At 37.3% G+C, this 22,105-nt stretch overlaps 1 long non-coding RNA gene across 1 annotated transcript; it reads left to right on the forward strand.

The window, feature by feature from the left end:
* Positions 1-424: 424 nt before the first annotated feature.
* LOC142103857 (uncharacterized) lies at positions 425-4,331 on the forward strand. The gene is made up of 3 exons (XR_012679449.1): positions 425-476; positions 704-781; positions 4,041-4,331. It is a non-coding gene; the product is annotated as an uncharacterized LOC142103857 (long non-coding RNA).
* The last annotated feature ends 17,774 nt before the right edge of the window (positions 4,332-22,105 follow it).

The raw sequence follows: 22,105 nt of genomic DNA on the forward strand, positions 1-22,105 counted from the left end.
GTAGAGTTACGAAGCTCCCGTAATGCCACCAATTCATTATTGAAGTGTATGGTCTCAATCCCAGATGATATTGCAGCATCTCTGTACTTGAACAACACCATTCAATCGTGAATGGCACTGTCAGTGGAGCAGAATACAGCACTCCATTATCAGATGAATCAGTCCATGGCATAGATGAATGTTCAACAACAACAACAAACAGTGCTGTTGTTGCAAGTCATGTCAATGCATCTTCAAACCATTTTGGAAGAGCTGAGGATCCGGCGAGGCCAGGGGAATGTTTCATCTTTCCCCGATTGGAATCTTTCTGGTCTGGATCCCCCCACACCACAGCAGAGGATGTCAACGAAACTGAACACCCCCGTCGTGGAATTAAGAAGACCTGAGGGAACAAGAAGAAGATTGCAAGAACAAGAGGCCGAAAAGAAAATCATCAACCCCGTGTCAGAAGAGGAAGAAGGCTGTTCGTGAAAAAAGTAACATTAAATAAACTGTATTGTGTCTTTTATTGTTTATGGTTAAATGAATATATATATATTTGTCCTTTCTTAAGTATTATTAAGTATTATTATTTTGTCCTTTCTAAAGTGAAATTATATTATTTATATATTTGACACCTTGACAAATATTTAAACATTGTTTATGCTTTCAATGTTCGTGTTAATGTATCCTCTTAATTTTTTGTTTTTTTTACCTAAACCAGATATATCGCTGACCAGACCCATGATGGAAGATAGAAGATACCATCAACCCCTTGAAATCATACATCGTTACTGCAAAGGTATTTTAGCTTAAAGTAATATCTCTGGGCATGATTCATTAAGGAACTTAAATTAAGAAATGTCTTATTTAAGTCTCCTGTACAAAACCATGTTACAATGCAAGGGGTGAAAATTAGTGTTCTGTTTTGCATATAAGGCAAATACTGACTGTTTTTCATAGTGAGCTATTCAATTATTTTTTAAAGCGGCGTGTTAAATAGGCCAATATGCTGTTTTATCTTGTACCTCTTTGGGGTGTGCTAGCAACAATAAATTGTTTGAAAGTAAAAAAAAAACAGGTCATAAAAGTAAAAAATTTAACTAAGTTCTTTTTTATTATATTTAAACCCTATACTTTGAATAGATCTTCTACTTGAGCACGTTAGGACTGTTTGAGGGAAAAAAAAGGAGCATTAAAAATGGAATTGAATCGCGGGTAAAGTTAACCCGCTGTCAATTGAATACCCCCCATAATGTGCAAAAGAAAGCGCACAACCCCTAGAATTGTTAGTAAATAGTCACCTTCACAACAATTTTTATGATTACTTTATTCCAGTAAAAACAAAACATTCAATAAAATTCCAGATAAAAACAAACAAAATTAACCAGAGAATGATTGTTACTCAAAATATATCAGTCCGTAACCAATAGTAATGCTCTGATGGATAAAGCTCAAAGTTTTTGTGGTGTCAGTGATCGTTGGTTGCGAATATAGGCAGTCTGATTCTGATCCCTCCTCTTTCCCTTTGAAATCTGCAATTATTTTCTAATCAGGATGTAAGGGCTGCCTCTGCCCCTGGTGAGATTATCAGATGTGATCAAATTTACTAATAATGCTAGGGGTTGTGTGCTCTCTTTTGCACATTATAGTTCATAGGGTCTTACCATGTGCACCACGCCAATACTGTGCTGGAGGGTGATGAGCATGAAGATTATGATGATGAGGATGATTATGGTGATATTAATTCTGTTGCATTGTATGCCTCTAGTAATGATGATGTCAATGATGAATGAGCTAACCTAATTGGTCCTGGTGGTTCTGATAACAAAAAGTCAGAATTTAATAATAGTGATAATAATGGCAATGTAGGGAATAGAGAGAATGATATTTTCGCCCATATGTCTGCCTGGAGTCTTAGTGTTTATTGCTCTGTACTATGTAACCCTGTGTGGTCTTTTGTTTGTATTATGTACGGCGCTGCGGAAACCTTGTGGCGCCAACAAATAAACGATAATAATAATAATAATAATAATAATAATATTTTCAGAGGAAATGTTCAACAAATACCCCAGGAACAACATGTTTCAAATTAAGGCATTAGGAAGAAAATGTTTTAGAGAATAAGGCAGCGGTATCAATGACAACATCATCTGTTGATCATCACATGCTATAAATTGGTCACCTCATGTGGGTGCTGTGTGCAGTTTATATTCAGATTATGCCACTTCTGCAATATCAACATGACATGCAGAATCACACTACCCCCTTGATCTTGTTTAATATCCTCAATACAAGCAACCATACTCCTGCCACCTCCACAAACACTACCAGGACCAAGGTAGTTCCAAGAATATCCTCCGCTACCATGATATAGTCCTCTCTCATGTTCTATTTACAATACAAATTTAAAATGTATATTTATATTTATAAAAAATTATATATAAATATGTTTAAAATCAAAGTGTTGTCCTTGTGGTAATCAAGATCACCTACTGTGCTATTGTAAAACATTTTTTAACATCTTTTTTAAAGTGAATTAGATGTCACAGCGACAGAGTCAGGGTAGTTGATTGTTGTCCCAACTTGATAATGCTGGTGAAGTACAATTACTATTCTAGGGACATTACCATAATATGATGACGGTATTTTAATGTCTGAATTGTGAAAAGGTACTGCTGGATTTTTTACAGCCCTTCTGTCACTGAATCCTACTCTGGGCCTGTTGCTGAATGGAATGTCAGTTACAATATTAACCTAGTAACTTTAAGTTTCTGGAATTGCAGAAGCGCTGGGTGATTAATAATAGATATTATTTTTTCAATAAAGCACTTCCTCGCTTTACAAAGATAGAGTGAATCTTGTTGGCCAGGAACTGTTTACATCCACTTGTCATAAAATCCAGTGTTAGGATTGGGCCTCAGTTGCATCAGTAATGTGACTTCAGTTTGTTTGCTTGGCGAGGTTTCATCACTGGGCACAGCCATGCTGGAATCAGCTGTTTAATGTGTCTGATCACTGCATCTTAGACACAACTGTCAATCATTCAAATAGGCTGCTGCTATTGGATATCCGTGGTGTAAAAGGCTTATACTTTTTCTTGTGCTGGTTGTAGTTTACATCTACTAGCCTGTGCTTGTCTCTATAGTTCTCTGTTTGGATATTTTGTATTCTGACCTCTGCTTGGCTTTTTGGATTTTGCTTGTACTCTGTCTGCACCGATCTTTGGATTGCAATTTTGACTTTGCTTGAACTCTGCCTGACATGACTTTTGGGTTGTACTTTAAATTTTGCTTGAACTCAGCCTGCTCTGACCTTGAATTTTGATTGACAACTCGTGTGCACTGTTGTTTGTGGACTTTTATTAGACGCTCGTGCATGTTCACTTTGGGTCTACATGAATCATGCCCTAATTACAGTCCCTAGTCCTATTCAGAATAAGATCCATTGCTAGGAGTGCCCAGAGCTCTGACGGTGGGAGATTCAGATTAAACAAATATTTTTCTCTCATCTGTAATCATTGGACAATGAGGGAGAAGTAAAAGGTGTACTATTGATTTTAATGTACTAATATTATATAAATTAAGTTCCAACCTTCCCTCTCTGGCATCTGACTTCTACTCAACTTACTGTTTGCATTGGTGGGGTTGAATGATCCTTGCTATATACCCCAGTCCTCAAGTCTTCTTCCAACATGTGTGTGTGAAGCAACTAACAGGCAGACAAACTCTCACTCTGTGCAGTGTCGGGTGGTGCAGTTTTGTTATGACATCACAATGGAGTGTAACACCACTTGGCACAGACATTGAGCTCGTCTGTTTCAATTTTTTTACAATGTGTTCTTCCACTAATTGTTTGCTTGTAAGTTGCTTCCCGCACACATGTAATGGGTAATTCAGCTCCTCCACCGGAGCTGCAACAATGGTAGGAAACCATGATGAAGAGTGTTTAGAATGGATGAGCTGGGATGAACTTGATGTTTTTTGGTACAGAAGAAAAATCTGAATTTATTTTACATTAATGTATATGCTACTTTTATGTTTTATTGTGTTATATCTTAGATCTACCTCTATCCTGTGCCTTGCCTCTGTTAACCACCTCTCAAACCTGCTTCCAAAACTACTCCCATCAACGGGTGGCTGGCAAATTTTACCCTGGGGAACAAGCTGAAGTTTGGCGGAAGTTTCCCTGAATTTGATTGGCCCGGATTGATGGACCTCACTATTTCAACCTACCTAAGTGTTATGGATGGCTATGACCCCTTGAGAAAGTCTTTGTGGAGACGAAATGCGTTGGTAGCTGTGCGTTTGGACTGCCTCCAGGATTTAGGAGAGGGACATTTACCACTGACTGTGATTCTGAGCCCATGTTCTATGAATAAGCGCATTTATTTACATTTTATGTACTGGTATATTATTACTCTGTTGGATGTTTTAAAACCATTTATTAAAGATTTTAAAATGTACGAGTCTGAGTACTCGAGATATATAAAATTTCAGTGTGAAGGCTGTATTGTGCTATTTTTACTATCCTTCTGAGTTTCATTGTACATCTGGTTTCATGTTTCGATGAGGAGAAGAAGGCTAATTGTGTACTTCATTTATCAGATAAGCTGTCTAACATTTACCTTTTGGTACGGGTTTTTATTGACACTTTTTCTCATTTTAATTGTTTTAAAGAAGAATTACGCTATGTGTGGTGCTTCCTTTTCTTTTTGATCATAGGTCTGATACATGCAAACAGGTATCATATGAAAAAGAAAGCTGCCTACTATAGAAGGGAATTAAGTGTTTAATTTATGGTTGAATATATCTCCTATTGTCACTGAGCGCCTGTGGCTTATTTTTTGTTTCATGTATATAGATAGATATATATATATATATATATATATATATATATATATATATATATAAAACTAATCTCAAAAACATATATTATATATATATATATATATATATATATATATATATATATATATATTAAATGTGCATTCAACTACAATATTGAAAATGAGAACACTGTGAGGCTTTTTTGGTTACTCTATGATGGTGTCCTCACTATGCAGCTATACACAAAAATTGTCTTGTTGTTTGTGCGCTTTTAATGTCCATGGAATTATTAAGATCATGTAAAGTGAAAGCACATAGAGGCAGACACAATAGAAGTTCTAGAACGGAATTATTTTATTCATCCAGCAGAAAACAACAAAGGTCTTTCTTCAGCATATAGGCAAAGATTCATCCCAGTCCACACAAGTTGGTATAGCCAGAGATAATGCTTACACCAAATTCAGTTGTCTAGTCATAAAACATCATCCTCTGTTTCTCTGGCTTCCATAATGAAGTGAACCATTTTACAGCAAACAAAACAACATGTTCTTATTTCACCCTACAATAGGCGAAATCAGCTATTTAAAACAAAGCACTTAAATAGGGTTCAGTAGTCATATGGCCAGCCCAAATTTCAGGATTCTCCTCTTTTATTACCTCCCATGCTGAGCTGACAATGTAGTTCATTATACACATGATTCTTATAACTTGCTTGTAAGATATAGTTCTCCACAAAATTAGGTTAAAAAGTCAATGTTAGTGATGTATAAGAGTTCAAAATTTGTGCCATTTGTGACAAATCCATGAGGCAGCAGCCCCTCTTGACTCATCAAATCAGGAGGCAGCAACCCCTCTTGACTCATCAAATCAGGAGGCAGCAACCCCTCTTGACTCATCAAATCAGGAGGCAGCAACCCCTCTTGACTCATCAAATCAGGAGGCAGCAACCCCTCTTGACTCATCAAATCAGGAGGCAGCAACCCCTCTTGACTCATCAAATCAGGAGGCAGCAACCCTTCTTGACTCATCAAATCAGGAGGCAGCAACCCCTCTTGACTCATCAAATCAGGAGGCAGCAACCCCTCTTGACTCATCAAATCAGGAGGCAGCAACCCCTCTTGACTCATCAAATCAGGAGGCAGCAATCCCTCTTGACTCATCAAATCAGGAGGCAGCAACCCCTCTTGACTCATCAAATCAGGAGGCAGCAACCCCTCTTGACTCATCAAATCAGGAGGCAGCAACCCCTCTTGACTTATCAAATCAGGAGGCAGCAACCCCTCTTGACTTATCAAATCAGGAGGCAGCAACCCCTCTTGACTCATCAAATCAGGAGGCAGCGACCCCTCTTGACTCATCAAATCAGGAGACAGCGACCCCTCTTGACTCATCAAATCAGGTGGCAGCAACCCCTCTTGACTCATCAAATCAGGAGGCAGCAACCCCTCTTGACTTATCAAATCAGGAGGCAGCAACCCCTCTTGACTCATCAAATCAGGAGGCAGCAACCCCTCTTGACTCATCAAATCAGGAGGCAGCAACCCCTCTTGACTCATCAAATCAGGAGGCAGCAACCCCTCTTGACTCATCAAATCAGGAGGCAGCAACCCCTCTTGACTCATCAAATCAGGAGGCAGCAACCCCTCTTGACTCATCAAATCAGGAGGCAGCAATCCCTCTTGACTCATCAAATCAGGAGGCAGCAACCCCTCTTGACTCATCAAATCAGGAGGCAGCAACCCCTCTTGACTCATCAAATCAGGAGGCAGCAACCCCTCTTGACTTATCAAATCAGGAGGCAGCAACCCCTCTTGACTTATCAAATCAGGAGGCAGCAACCCCTCTTGACTCATCAAATCAGGAGGCAGCGACCCCTCTTGACTCATCAAATCAGGAGGCAGCGACCCCTCTTGACTCATCAAATCAGGTGGCAGCAACCCCTCTTGACTCATCAAATCAGGAGGCAGCAACCCCTCTTGACTTATCAAATCAGGAGGCAGCAACCCCTCTTGACTCATCAAATCAGGAGGCAGCAACCCCTCTTGACTCATCAAATCAGGAGGCAGCAACCCCTCTTGACTCATCAAATCAGGAGGCAGGCGTTTTCAAGTGTAGTTCTTCAATAGACCAGAAAGTAAATGTGTGGAGTACATATGTTATATATCCAGACAATTAGGTGTATTATTTGTAGGTGAATATGCATAACATGCATAAAATGAACATATGAAAGCAATGCAAATTATCATTAAAACCAGGTGGTCAAAATATTGTGTGATTGAAAAAAATCACTCTGTGTCTCACCTTCTAAATAATGTAAGGTGATTGCCATCTTTCTTATCTATGTTGTACAAGATCAATTCCATTTCATTAATATTCGATAGTACACTAATGGTCCTGAGTCATTAAAAAGGGCAAAGCAAAAAAAGGAGTAAGTTTGTTCCTGTACAAACCATGTTACAATGGAAGTGGTGCAAATTAGTGTGTTATTTTGCACATAAGTTAAATACTGGCTGTTTTTTTATGAAGCACACAAATCCTTCATAGCGCAATTTAAAGTTTATCTAGGACATGCCCTACCCCAACTATAAATCTGCCCCCATATTTTATATTTACCTCCCCCTCCAATGCAACATGGTTCTGCCCATGTATAAAGTTACACCTTTTTGTGCTTAGCTATTCTTAATAACTCATGCCCTGATATGTTTTTGATGATCATATAAGGAGTGATCAAAGTTTGAGTTGTTTTGTCTTTAATGTACTTTAATGCATGCTCATTTGAATTACTGTACAGCATACATTAATCCAAATGGGCAATTTACAACGTAAATTTCATCTATTGTATCATACATTAACAAAATGCTGTTTAAACCTCCTCAACTTTTTAATGTAGGTACATGAAACATTGTAATCTTGATGCTGTTGAGTTCCACCAAACTGCTAAGGTCCTTGGTACATAAAGTTATGGCTCTTCTAGAGGATAAATGCTAAAACATTTATTTAAGTGTAGAGCTAGCATTCATGTTTAAAAGAGCTAAGGTAAAAAAATTGATATACTGCAAGTCATTTGTCATAGAGTATTGCTATCTTATGATATGTTATTAGACATTAGTGAAGCAAATCAGAAACTTTTTCTATTCTACATATTTTAGCAATTCATTAACCGTTCACCAGATGGCATGTCGAAACAAAAATTAAAGACCAAAAATAACTAATTAAAATGTAGAATATGACGGATGTCAAAAATTACTTTTTAAGAAGAATAGAGATGCAGCAACCAATTATTAGGATGTCCACTTTTTCAATTCAGTCGATGAGATAGTCGCATCTTCCTTCATCTGAAACATGGAGATTTTAAGCTGGACAAAAGTTAAGAAGGATCTTTTTCCCAGTTGTCTATCACATCTGTCTGATCTTGTCCTAACTACTGTAGCTCAGCCATGAAGATTGCTGTGAGCCATACTTTGGTCTATAACCACACCTGCTAGTTATGTATTGACCATACTTCAATTTAAGAGAAGTGTCGATGGTATCCTGTCTTCTGAGCTTTTCTACTTTTTTGTTTTTATCCCTGATTATACTTTTAGTTATCTGCATATCATTTGAACCTTTACAATTTTTCTTCTAGTATATTAGTTTTCATCTCAGGAAGTGTTTAATCATGATTTATTTAACTTTATTGAAACTAGATTGAACTGATTTTTGAACTCCTCCAATAGTTTTTCAACTCCTTGTAAAAGTTTATTTCTGAGTTACAGTATAAACGGCCAGCTAAACAGAAGCAGTTTCTCTGCCGATACTGATTAGCTGATGGTATAATAAATAGGAGGGCTTATTGAACTTTAACAAATTTGTGCTGGGAGCTCCTAGACGATCGCTGCTATTGTTTGTTTATTTTAACAATTTGCTAGGGTGGATCAGTAAATGAAAATGATAAGAAGTATGAATGTAAGTAATAATTACAATACACTACAGAACAAAATGGCATTAAATAATAATTATGATAATAATTATTATAATAAAGACAGCACTAATAATGTATACATTTATAAAGGGGCACTGCTTATTTATTAAATAATAAAGAGGGCACTCGTTAAGTTTTTAATAAAAAAAAGGGACACTAAATATTTATTAAAATATTTATTTAATAAAATAAAAATTAATTAAAGATTAAATATTTATTCATGAAATTACAAGGGGGATACAGTTTGTTTATATATTTTTAACAGGACACATATAAATTGTTACATGACTAAAGAGACCCTTTTTTTGTTACCTGTTACCCACTGGCCAGGGATACCAGGAGAGTCCGAGTGCAACATAGCCGGCCATCCCTACAGGAGCCTTTACATTTGTTCACACACCCTCCCTCCCCAAGAGGACTGGAACCAATGGTAAGTAACAAGTCATAAAGGGGAGATAGGGTTTGTTTGTGCACTATAGAAGTTACCCCTAAACTACAAGAGGTTTAGGTTGAACTGCATGCTATTAGGTGGTTGCCAATATTTTAGGCTCAAATCACCAGCGATCTGTGGCAATTTATGGTGGTATACAATTTCAGGAAAAAACACAGTTTGATACATTTCCCCTTCATTTTCTTGGTGTAATAATATATTTACCGCTTCTGTAAATCATTACTCAGTAGAGAAATAATGACTTTCTTTTAGGACACTTTCCCCAGTGTTCATAACCTTAAAAGGCATTATTGGATTGTCATCCTTTCAACATAGGCATTGAGTTGAAACTATTGCAGGTGGTAGTAAATCCCTAGTTTAAATCTGTGTGATCCTTTTTTAGTGTGCTTTCATGCAAATGGCATGTACATATTTAATTAGTCTGTCAGTCAACTCCTTTTCCAGGTAATACCATGATACCATTCTTAATTCCTACTCCTAATAAGTCTACATTTGCTTATCAACAGTATTCTTAGCATAAACAGCGGTTATTAGAAAGGTACTGAGATGGTAAGAGATTGGAAGGATTTTTCAATCTGTTCCCTTTCCACAGATGGGATGGGCTACTCTCTCAAGGTGTACTGTCCTGGCGAATTCCTGGAAAAGTACTTACCATCTAAATTTAAGTTTTAGCTACAGTAAACATATTAACTGTTTTTTTTTTCCTTTAATCAATTATCAGATGCAGATATGGTACATGCTTTTGTTTTTGGAAAATGCACATAATCTATCTCAATCCTATGTCTTTTAGAGTTATGTTCAGGTTTCAGCAATATATTGTAGCATTTTGGGAAAAATATACAGCTCAGAACTCCAATGCTTGAAGCCAATATAGCAAAAATTTCAACAGTCGTCTTATCTTTCCCTTTACTGCTCAGATAGGCTGGGATGGAGCAGATCCAAACACTGCAGAACACCAGCATGCTGAATGTGATATATTTAGCTTCATTATAGATGTCAGGCAATGTCCTCACCATAAAAGCCAGAACAAAACTCCCAGTTGCCAGAAATGCCATGTAACCCAACATGAAATAAAAGGCCAAAACAGATCCTTCATTACATTCAATAATGATTTTCCCACAAGCTGAGTCCAAGATAAACTCTTGAAATGGAGGAGAAACTGATAACCAAATGACAACCACTAAAACTTGAATAGATGAGCAGATCAATATCACTGAATTAGACAAACTCATTCCCATTAATTTTCTCCACCAACTGCCAGGTCTGATGGCTTTGAAAGCGATGCAAACCATGATAGTCTTGGCCAAGATAGAAGACAAAGTGATTGTGAAGATGATTCCAAAGGAGATATGTCGTAACATGCAGGTTATATCCACTGGACGATCAAAGAACAGAAACACACATAACAAACTCAGCATGAGAGAGATAAGGAGGATGAAGCTGAGGTTCCGATTATTAGCTTTGACAATAGAAGTGTTCCGGAAATAAGCAAAGATTCCAATTATGAAAATAGTTTTAACAGAAAAAAGGACAGAGATTATAGAAAATATCAAAGCTATAGTGTCCTTTTTATAGGACAGAAACTCAAACACTTTGGGAATACACTTGTCCTTTTTCTCAACAGGCCATTCATTTTCAGGGCATCTCTGGCAATTTTCACTGTCTGTGATAGAAATGAATACTGTAAGCTGAATCACTTTTATTATCAGTAGATTAAGATGCATTCTTAAAAAAAGCCTACATGTATATATTCTCCTCTGTTAATGTTCCAAAGAGCAGTGGGTGTTCCTGGTATATGTAAATAATAAAAACATGTAAATCATCAAATTATTATAATCATATAAAGTGGTTTGAGCCATGTAGGTCATGAAGTTACATATTTTTCCTAGTAAGGCTTTCCTCTATGCTTCTTTTATATATTTTTTCTTTTAAGGCATAAAAATATATTAAAGTGACATGTTTGTCCCCATCTTTATCCTTACTTTCCACTTTAGATCTGTTTTCAAGTCATCATCAACAACATCATCAACATTTATTTATATAGCGCCAGCAAATTCCGTAGCGCTTTACAATTGGGAGCAAACATTAATAAGACAATACTGGGTAATACATACAGACAGAGAGGTAAGAGAACCCCGCTCGCAAGCTTACAATCTATAGAACACAGCTAGATCAGTGTTTATAATTAGAGATAAGTAGAACTCTAACTGGACAATGTATGCTATCCTCACTAGCCTCTCCGATTCTCACTTTCATTTTGTTTTACTTTCCTCCAGCTCTTTAATGTCTGGCTGGTCTAACCTCCATTCTTCATTAGCAATTTATTTTCCTTATCTTGGATCCCTGCATAACACATCTATATTTTGCCATACCTTAATGAGTTTTAGAATTTATTTTCTAGTCCATGTCTCACTTTACTGTAGTATTCAGACACCTGTCTTGTATAACTCACCAGCCTGTCTGTGGTCATAGTTAATGGGTAACAGAGGTAGCCTATTTGAACAAATTATCAGCCTCAGGTAGTGTTTATCTAGTTGCACTAACCTGTGGTCAGTTAAAATTCATCCACACTCCCACATCTGGGAAAATGCATGAAATTTGTTAAGTAATTCAATAATAGAAAACACTGGCGAGAAGTTCAAATGTCTGAAAGTTTATTAACTAATACTATAAACATCTAAATAAACCGTTGATCATCTAAAGTGGAAACAAAGCTTGCTACTGAAGTGTATTCAGATAACAAAGTCTGTAATAATGTCTCTGACAGCTGTACTCAATAAATGTTTTTCAAAGACACTGGCAATCTGAGTTCTTTCCACAAAATCATTTAGGCACAGATTTGTAGACGTAGACACAGTACTCACAAGATTCAATTTTTGCAATGGAGAAAACCCAAACTTCCTGATACACCAGGAGATGGCAAAAGCCCAAGAGCAACTGAGAGTAGCCCAGAGCTCCTCAGTGCTGTAATAAACTATTAAAGAAAATATAGAAATATTTCCTTTCCAACCAACAGGTCAGTGCTCAATAGATTGTTCAATGTTCAAATTACTGCACTCACAGAGATAGGTCAGAGTAAGCAGGAATGCTCAGGTGGACTTATAATGCTGTTTGCCAGTTTACAGAGTCTATAATCTTTGTATTCCATTAGCCAGAGTAATAGAACCAGAGTTTAAGATGAAATGAGAAAACTGACAAATTCTATAGATAAGGCTGTACAAAAGTCCAGAGTGAAACTCTATCACTGACAAAGATAAATAGGACAGGAGAGACTTTTAAACTCCAAAGATCCAATCAAGTCAGGCGAAAGGTAAACTTTAATTTAATGAGACAGATATACAATGACTCATGCTCTCCACAGCTTAGTATTGTAATGTCAACATACACAGTTGATGTCTCATGATCAGAGTTAAAGAGGCAATCCCAGTACCCTAGCAGAATTGAAGTAGAGAGGCTATTCTTGTGTCAGATTTCTGTAATTTACGGAAAATTAAACCATCCCCATAATTTACTTTCCTATCATATGAGGACGTAACATCCAGACACTTCCATCTTTGTAAAGCATGTTCCATTCAGGTTGAAGCTTCTTTTTGTTTTCCTTGTCGAGGCCTTTGGTCCATGTGCTGGCTCATTTCAATTTATTTATCTGTGTATTATATGGTCAGCAGACCTGCTGAATACATATTATATTATTTGTGTATTTAGAACTCCCGCCACTTAATTTTCTCAGGAGAGCAATGTTTGTCAATATAGTTGGCCCCATGGATGTCTCTATGGCAACCTCTTTCAGCTTCAGCTGACAGACAAATGGACAGAGATGGTCCAAACGGTTTGCAAACTAGTTAATGTAATCTATAAACTGAGATATTTCATGATGGTTTGAGTGTGTTTGAAACAGTTTAAATGAGTGACTTTGGTTGCCTTTTTAAACATAGTACTATGAACTCGGAGGTTGAGGAGGACAGAGGAGCTGTTACTGTTAGTAGCCACTGTCAACTTAAACCTATAGAAAAAGCATACTAAGGAGAACACAATAAAACAATCAACCACATTAACTCATTTGACAGCTTTTTTTCCAGATTTTATATTAACTATATTTTTATTTTTTAACAGGCAGAAACAGACTTAGAAGAATCACGCATAATTAAAAAAAATAGTTTTGTTTATTTTAGTTTAGAGGATTAGAGTGAAGTTGACAAAAATATAAGTAGTCTGCAATCCAGAGGCGATAGCAGCAGCAGAGCTGACAATTCAATAGACTCCTGCTGAAAGGATCAGCCCTACTTCCCCAAGATTTAGTGAGAAAAATGTTGGAAGAGCTTGACTTGTGGTGCTTCATTTCTTTCAATCTGAGCTAACGGATGTAGAGCTCTTTTAGAGACTGTTACAGCTCTGCAAATTGATGGCAATAAACCACACCTTGAAAGCTGAAGGTTAAAATGGAACTGTCAGAGATTGTTATTTTTTGGCGACAGTTAATGAAGTTGATCTGGAGAATGTACATGTCAGAGCTCTTGCACAAAGAGTAATGAGGCACCTAATTATTCAATGACTACTTTAGTGGTTAGAGGTGGTTTCTGATTTCCTGTTGACTCTAGTGTTAACTCAGTTGTTGCCCCAATGAATTTTGGTCATAAAGGCCATGTATCCCTGCCACAGTTGGATGCTCTGAAGAGCATCTAATCATGTTACTATGGTGTGGCAGATGTGTTGCATACATTTTTCACCATTTCAGTGTGCAGCAGATACAAGTTGTGGAATAACCTCCTCCCTTAGTGCCTCAAAGTAAGAGTTTGAGAGACAGGAGGATATCCCCATTAGCATTAGCACCAGGCATTGGTTTTGAGGTCAGTGAAGCTATGCTGTCAAGCGGATACTACACTGTACATTTTCCATATCAGCCATAACGTCCACCAACCTCAAGTCAGAAGAGCCAGTAAAGTAAATGAACAGAAAGTTAGTACCAGAGGGAGGAAAACCCAACACTGACAACATGATGTGCAATGTGTCTTGTAGCATATGCCTCTCCTATTGTAGACTCTGTAGCCTACTATTGTTCAGTGGTGTTTGGGATCATAACATGCATGCCCTAGTTCTATGTACACAAATTCACAAATTTAATCCCATCTGTTTGTTTAGAGATGGTGGTTGTGACCTTCCTAAAGCGAGCAAGAGTTATTGAACTGCCCTTACTTGTGCCTCATTTTCCTATAGCTGATGAAACATCAATATCCATCTTGAATATGTCATCTTTGTTTCCCTTTGTAATATCCGTTGAAGTTCATTGACATATCTCTTTATATCCTTATCTTTGATCATCTGTGGTGAACTGTCATCATATCAGAGAAAGTGTAATATTATTATCCAGTATAAACTTAACTATTAAGCCTTACTGTAGGTTGTTATTTAAGTTTAGGATGCTAGTGTGATTCATTTCATACATTATACAACATTATTATAACATAATGTAACATAATGCCTTACTTTCTTTATCCCTTTAATTCCCAATTCCTTGATATATCTGTGACAGGATGGACCGCCTATGCCACCCTGTCTGTTGTTGCTCGGAACCTGCTGGGCTTACTTTGCTAGTACTCCTGACCTCTCACTATAGATCAGGGTTGCTGTGGATGGATCCTCCCCTGGCCGATCACACTAACCAGGTCTGCATGGGTAGCAGGCAGAGTGGTGGTACTGGAAAAGCTTGGGTCCAAACCTCAGAAACAGCCAGCGAACGGATAAGATTTAGGTCTAATCTGCAGGTCACAGGAATACAGCAATATTGAAGATGTTTTCAAGCAGGTCTTGAAGCAAGATGTTTTTTGCTCTCACACTAGTGAAAGGTACCAATGTGATCAGGTCAGATGAAAATCAGAAGAACATATTTCAAATACAAGCTAGTGCCTTTTATACATTTCAGACACAGACTATTTTTAGCATCAGGATGTACCCTATTTACACAAACATGGATTTACATGCATTGCAAAGCTAACAAAATTTACGCTTATCTATGCAATTCACTCTGGACAAAAGGCTACACAGTAACGACCCCCTGCTGGGCCTTTGGCCAGAGCAAGCATGACACTTCATCACAAAACTTCGTTAGCACTTCCTGCTATCAGACTTCTTTCCACATATGCCTAATTGGAGGTTTCCACTAGCAACCTTACAAATCCCAAACAATGACACTTCCATACTAAACACATCCCAATACACAAAAGACTTTGTAAACAAATGCTCATTGTATCAGATATATACATCAGAAATAAGGCATATCCCATTGCAAGGTTAAACAAGAGACAAATTTCTTCCCATAGTCTCAGAAACTAAAGATTTCCCTATATCAAAAAATGCACAATTTTAAAAATAAATGCATTGGCAATTTATATAAATCAGTGCCCTGTGCTATTTCCTTTAAATTAATTCATACCAAAAGTTATTTATCAGTGATCCAGTCACAATATATATTGCTGTAAAATCCATTTAGTCTTCAAACTGAGTTACACATTACTTTTGCTACTGTTCTTTTGTTGGGCTGTAGCTTTTTATAGCATGTGTTTACAAAAATGATCCACTTCACTCTCTCCTGCATTGTTTCTTTTATTTAATATTATTTGATATTATTATTATTTTTTTTTATTTTTTTTAAATATATATATATATATATATATATATATATATAAATATATATATATAAGGGCAGAACCTAGAAATCTTGGGAATGACTCTGTGTTAGACAAGCTCCAGGACAAACACCATCAAACCAACCTCCCAGAATTAAACCACTGCTTTCTGGTACTGTAAACAATGAAGATCAAATATTTCCAAATAAGGCAGTCAGACTGTCCACAATACTAATTTGCAAAATGACTGCACTCACAGTAAAGAGAGGAAGGTGGTCTTCAGTGGACAATTCACAGATATCTCCCAGTTGGCAAATATTGTCTCATTTATAAAAGTCAAAGCAATTTAACTGTTCCTGCAATCTTTAAAAATGAACATTATCATAGTGTTACTGGGAGACAACTGAAGCAGAAAGACAAAACATCCAAGATGCGCTAACATTCAGGAAGGAATGATCCAACCAAAATAGCAAAGGACTAAGAGGGGTCCCAGAATCATTCCAAGAGGCAGATATTCAAATTTATGTTTTAAAACTGTTTCCATCCTTAATTCTTCAGACCTCAGATTATGACCTCCAGATGCACAAGTTACCTGTGCCACCTTTCCTATACCTTGTTTAGGAGTCTCCTTATAAGACTTAACTTCTCTCACATAAAATATATTATTTAATAATATTTATAATAATATAATATTACATACAAGTAAAAAAAGCAAAATTTCTTGCAATTTGGAGGACTCCTGGGGGTAAATGTATGAAGCTCCTGATTCTTCAACACCGGCGAGTTCAGCGTCTTCAGCGCTTACATTTAAAGCGGCACTGCCTTGTAAAGGGAAGCCTCCCTTTACAAGGCAGCGCCGCTTTAAATTTAAGCGCTGAAGACGCTGAACTCGCCGGAGTTGAAGAATCCGCAGCTTCATACATTTACCCCCTGGTTTTAATCAACAGCTGTTTTCTAACCTATCTCCAGCTAAACAGAGGAACATGAGCTTTCTTACTGATGACACTTGCCCTGACGAGTGCCAGAATAGTATAGTGCCTGCAACAAATTGGCAGGTTCCAAATAATCTCCTCACCTAAGACTGCTTTAAAGCTTTTGTGCATATGGAACATCCTCCCTCTAGAATGCAAGCTCTCATGGGCAGAGTCCTCTACCATATGTGGCATGTCCAATCTCTGTCTTCCTTTCTTATTCCTGCAATGAGTTATACAGAATTCTGTCTGTATGCAATGAAATTTGTTCTGTTAATTACATCCATGCATTTATTATTCTGTTTTGAACCCATGAACATATTTTTATGTCTATTGAATTCATGTTTGTCATATTTGTAATATATTAGTTGATACAGAATCTGTGATGCCATACATATAAATGATAATAATAATAATAATAATAATAATAATAATAATAATAATAATAATTATTATTATTATTATTATTATTATTATTATTATTATTATTAATAATAATAATAATAATAATAATAATAATAATAATAATAATATGGATGCAAACAGGCCCTCTTCTACACCTTTGCAAATTGATTGGCATTAGGTAGAATATATTAGTTCAGGAAGATTTTTTTCCTAATTGGCCATGATTCATAGACCATGGTGTCTGGTGTCAGAAAATCCTCAATTGATTAGGTCTCAAAAGCAACATTCCCCCAAAAAAACAGTGCCTCACAAATATTGGGGACAACCATCTTATTGGTAACTATCAGGTTTACCGACTGCCTACTAAAATGTTATGTCTATATGATACCTCCAATCCTGAACACAGATATTAGAATTATTTAACCAATATATTAGGAATATAGCAAAACTTTTGTTTGCTATATAGTCTGCTATTTTTAGGTAAAGGTTGTTATCATCACCTTACTATTACCTATGGATGATTGGGGATGTAATATTGTCTTCCCTATAACAAGCTGTTACACTATTTGTGTCATCTTCAAAATTTGTCACTATGACCTTAAGTCTTATAAGGACTATACAAGGCCAATTATGGTGGCCTATTTATGTTAACTCTTCCAAGTTTAAACTCCTTTAACCCTCAGTTCTCGCTCCCGGAAGTGAACAGACATGGCTACAACAAAGGTATATCTGTTTATTAATGTTGAACTCAGGCCTGACCTAGCTGGAAGGTAACTTCAACTGTTGAAATCATTGTTCATGTTGTACAGATGTATTACAAAGAGTTCCATATTATAAATACATTGTCCCTTAAATAATATTCTGAATACTAAAAGGCTAAACTGCTCTAATAAAATATAACTCACCTATTTATCCTTAAGTGTGTGGAACTACAAGTCCCCGCAAGCCATGGTAGCTATTAACTAATTAGGCATGCTGGAATTTGGAGAACTACATGCGGCGGAATACCCTAGCAGCCATCACTCACCGTAACATGTAGTTCCATAAACTTTAGTAATAAAAAATAAACTCAATGATTTTCAAAGCATTTGTAATATAAATAAAAATGCTCCCTGGCCCTTATAAGCCATTTTAATGAACACCTAAATCCAAAGAAAATCTTATATAAGGTGGCCCACTGCTAAATGATATAGAACAGAATAGCTCTTCATTAGTATAATGTTATATTGTGTGCATGACTCACCTTTGCACCTAACGCAGCAATACGCCGGCATCTACAATAAATATAATATGACAGCATATTTTTATGCTACATTGGGCCTCAGAGTTAGGAGTAAAGAAAAAATGGAGTAAATTTGCATTTGGGCAAAATATTGCTGCTTGGCTGTGGGCAAATTTATTTGTGTGGACAGATTTAGAGCTGGGATCATGCTCCAGTTCAACTCTAAGTTGCAGTGTAAGAAACACTTGTACAGTATTTGCATGCTACATTGAAAAGCAGAGAGTCTTCATGGTACTGGCAGTTCCCAGGAAAAAGCAGTTGGCTGGGGTAGTTATTAGATTCACACCACATCTGACCAAGTCACTTAGTCCTGGGAGGACTGGTAGCATGATACAAGCTGAACTCAAAGGATTATACAGAAGAAGGTATAATTGTGCGACATAAAGCAAAAGTTAAGGGACTGGAGAACTTAAAATGGTGGGAACGAAGCCAAGGTAAAAGGATTGTAGGAGGTAGAATTATGATGCACATACCAATAAATGAAGTCTTCTTCAAAACACAAGCAAAGAAATCCAAAACAAAACTTTGTTCTTGCAGAGGTTTGGTAGAACTAGTGAACTTTATAAAGGATACAAACAGGTCAGATAAATTATTCTAAAGACATTTTCATTAAATAGCTGATTGCAAAGTTAATAAAGCTGAGCAGTAGTTCAGTTCAGGTGACTAGCTAGAATGCCAGCATTCACAGAGTGCTGATCACAGGAATTGAGAGAAGTTTTTAGCTTCTGTCATTGTTAATAGTTTTCTGACAGCTTTCATCTTCAGCTAGTGCTGTGAACCCTCCCAGTGCCCCCTCCCATTTTAGCATGCAACTGTGAGGAAAGTGCAATGCCGGAAATTAAGAGTGGTAATTGTTACAGCTGATGTCGGTTTCATACTGAGTCATTGCAATACTCATCTCTTAAACCCTATATGGACTACGATTGCACTGATGCAAGATGTGTTAGATACAAAGTTAGGGGTTATAAGATTTGTTATTTTTAAATTATGCCAGGTGGATGTCCCAAAACAACATTGTGATATATACTCCATTAACTGGAAGTATCAGTGAGGCTTTTGCTACCCACATACAGTAAAAAACACTTCATGGGTTAATGTTGAGCATATCTGGTGGTAATTATGTGAAAACTTCCTAACTGGCTCATTCATTCCCAGTGGCCACATTGTCCTATCTTGTGCCTCAGCAGACTTCCAGGAACACTAACAGTAGCTCATATTAAATGGTGAGGTGGGAAGGCTCGGCCAGGGACATGTTTTATCCTAACAGAGAATAAATTAGGGCAGGTTGGGGGATAAAAGGAGTTCTGAAAGTCCAGAGGGTGTATATGTTTTGGAAAGTCTGACCTCAGAGTTGATTCTTTGGCCAAAGTAAACTTGCCATTAGGACTCCTTGGATTAGTGTGCTTCTGGGACATTTGTCAATCATCTAATTTGAAGACTGTTATCTGCACTTTGCCTGACTTTGTTACCCCCTTGATAATTATAACTCCTGCTGTTGTATTTGGTTGATGTTTCTGACTTTTAAATGTACTTTCAACACTATATTTCAACAATACATTTCTTTTAATTTATTCCTTTTTGTCGGTCAGAGTGATATAAAGAACCCCACCTCCTCACAGCAGCGAATCTCTAAGTTGCCAGGATTCAGTCTAAAAAGAAGTTGATGAGCATTGCAGGTGGTTGCCTTAATACAAGAGCAGTCTTCAGTACCAAAGCCTTTCCAGTGCAAAAGGTACTACACTTCTCTCCCAGATCTGTGAGAATCAATAATCAAATGAATGATATATTCTTGGTGGCTCTCTTCCTCCACTGTGAGAAGAGGAGCCACCACTCATCTAGGAAATGGATTTTTCGCCACCGGATTCAGAAGGAAAATGTTGATGCAAAAGGAAAGTTGTAGCCATAGCCTGTACTCCACTGTACCTATCTTTCCGCTAGCCACAGGTCAATTTGATCAAAGGCATCTTCAAAGTGTTGTTTTGTGTAGCTCTCCACACTTTATCACCCAAAAGAACACTGTCCCTTTTCAAATGATACATAGACATTTTTTGGGTATCTTCAACCAGTTTCATCTGCTCTTGTAGTCTTTTTCAGTGACCCTGGAGATCCTTCACAAGTTTGTCTGCCTAAGGAACCCCACAGGTGGTATATGGAGACAGACTGACCACCAGCTGGAACCTGTAGTCAACATAGAAAGGGGATACCTCCATGAAGTCCTACTTCAGGTTGTTCCATGAAAACTGTGTCCATATAAACAAAGGGGACCAGTCATCCAGGGTTTCCAAGACAAAGCACCATTGGAACTGTTTGAGGGATTAGTTTGCACACTCCGTTTGTCTGTTTGACAGACGGGAAGCAGAGTATTTTTCCCAGCCTCAGTAGCTCCTCCAAACATTTTCCACAAATTTCGAAATTACCTTCAAGGGAAATCCATTCAGAGAAGAAGAGTAAGAAGACCTCCTTGATGAAAATTTTGGTGAGTTGGAGTGCTGATGGCAGATTATTCAAGGCTATGATGTGAACTTGGTTGGAGAAGCCATCCACCGACACCAATGGGTAAATGTATCAATATGCGGGTTCTTCAACACCCGCGTGTTCAGCCTCTTCCGCGATTAAATTTCAAGCAGCGCTGCATTGTAAAGGGAAGTTAACCCTTTACAATGCAGCGCCGCTTGAAATTTAATCGCGGAAGAGGCTGAACACGCGGATGTTGAAGAACCCGCATATTGATACATTTACCCCCAGGATGGTGGTTGTGAGGATTTGGGGTTATTTAGATTGCTCAGATTGATACCACGTACATGTTCAACACCATTTTATTTGTACTTTACCACAGTACAGCAAAACCACAACTTTCCAAATATACAACACACGATAGCCAGGTGAGCAACAATATCCTGTAGATGGCAGTTCAGTGTCTCTGGCTATGTGATGGCAAGGTCCTTGGTAGCATCTATTAATAAAAGGTGTAGCACGTCTGTAATTTAATACCAATACCAGTCCTTTGTCTCACGACCAGGGATGTCAGCTTGCTCAAAGCACTATAACTAAAGCCACTCCGTAGTAACAGAACTTAGAATAAGTTAACACAGGTCCTTACTGTGCTGACAAGCATCTCCTCCACTTACATCAAATGTTCTTCACTCAAGCTCTATTCCTTTAGATCTCACTTAACTTTATAACATTGACTACTTTTATGTCTACCTCACCTCCCCTAGCAAATACATGATATCACTGCAATACACACACAATATAACATATGTTGTACAGCTAAATAATAACATACGTTAACATACACCCTGTGTTTAGTATTATATACGAACGTATTTCAGCTTTGTGCACACCTGAATTCATCAAGATATGTGCGGTGATGAATGCAGGTATGGTGCTGCTCTGTTCTGCTATACTACACAGGAGACTTCTGGATACATACCTGCAGGTCTGGCATTAGAGCTGCCGAACCCACCAGCACTTTTAAACGGTGTTTAAAGACAGATACTACGACTTCTGCTACTACTACTACTAATAATAATAATGTGAGGTTCCCACCCTTATAGCCAGATTAATCCTTGTGCTGCCAGCCTAGTGCTGGTAATATCAAAAT

This window comes from Mixophyes fleayi, chromosome 1, assembly GCF_038048845.1.
Source record: "Mixophyes fleayi isolate aMixFle1 chromosome 1, aMixFle1.hap1, whole genome shotgun sequence".
NCBI classification, from domain to species: Eukaryota; Metazoa; Chordata; class Amphibia; order Anura; family Limnodynastidae; genus Mixophyes; species Mixophyes fleayi.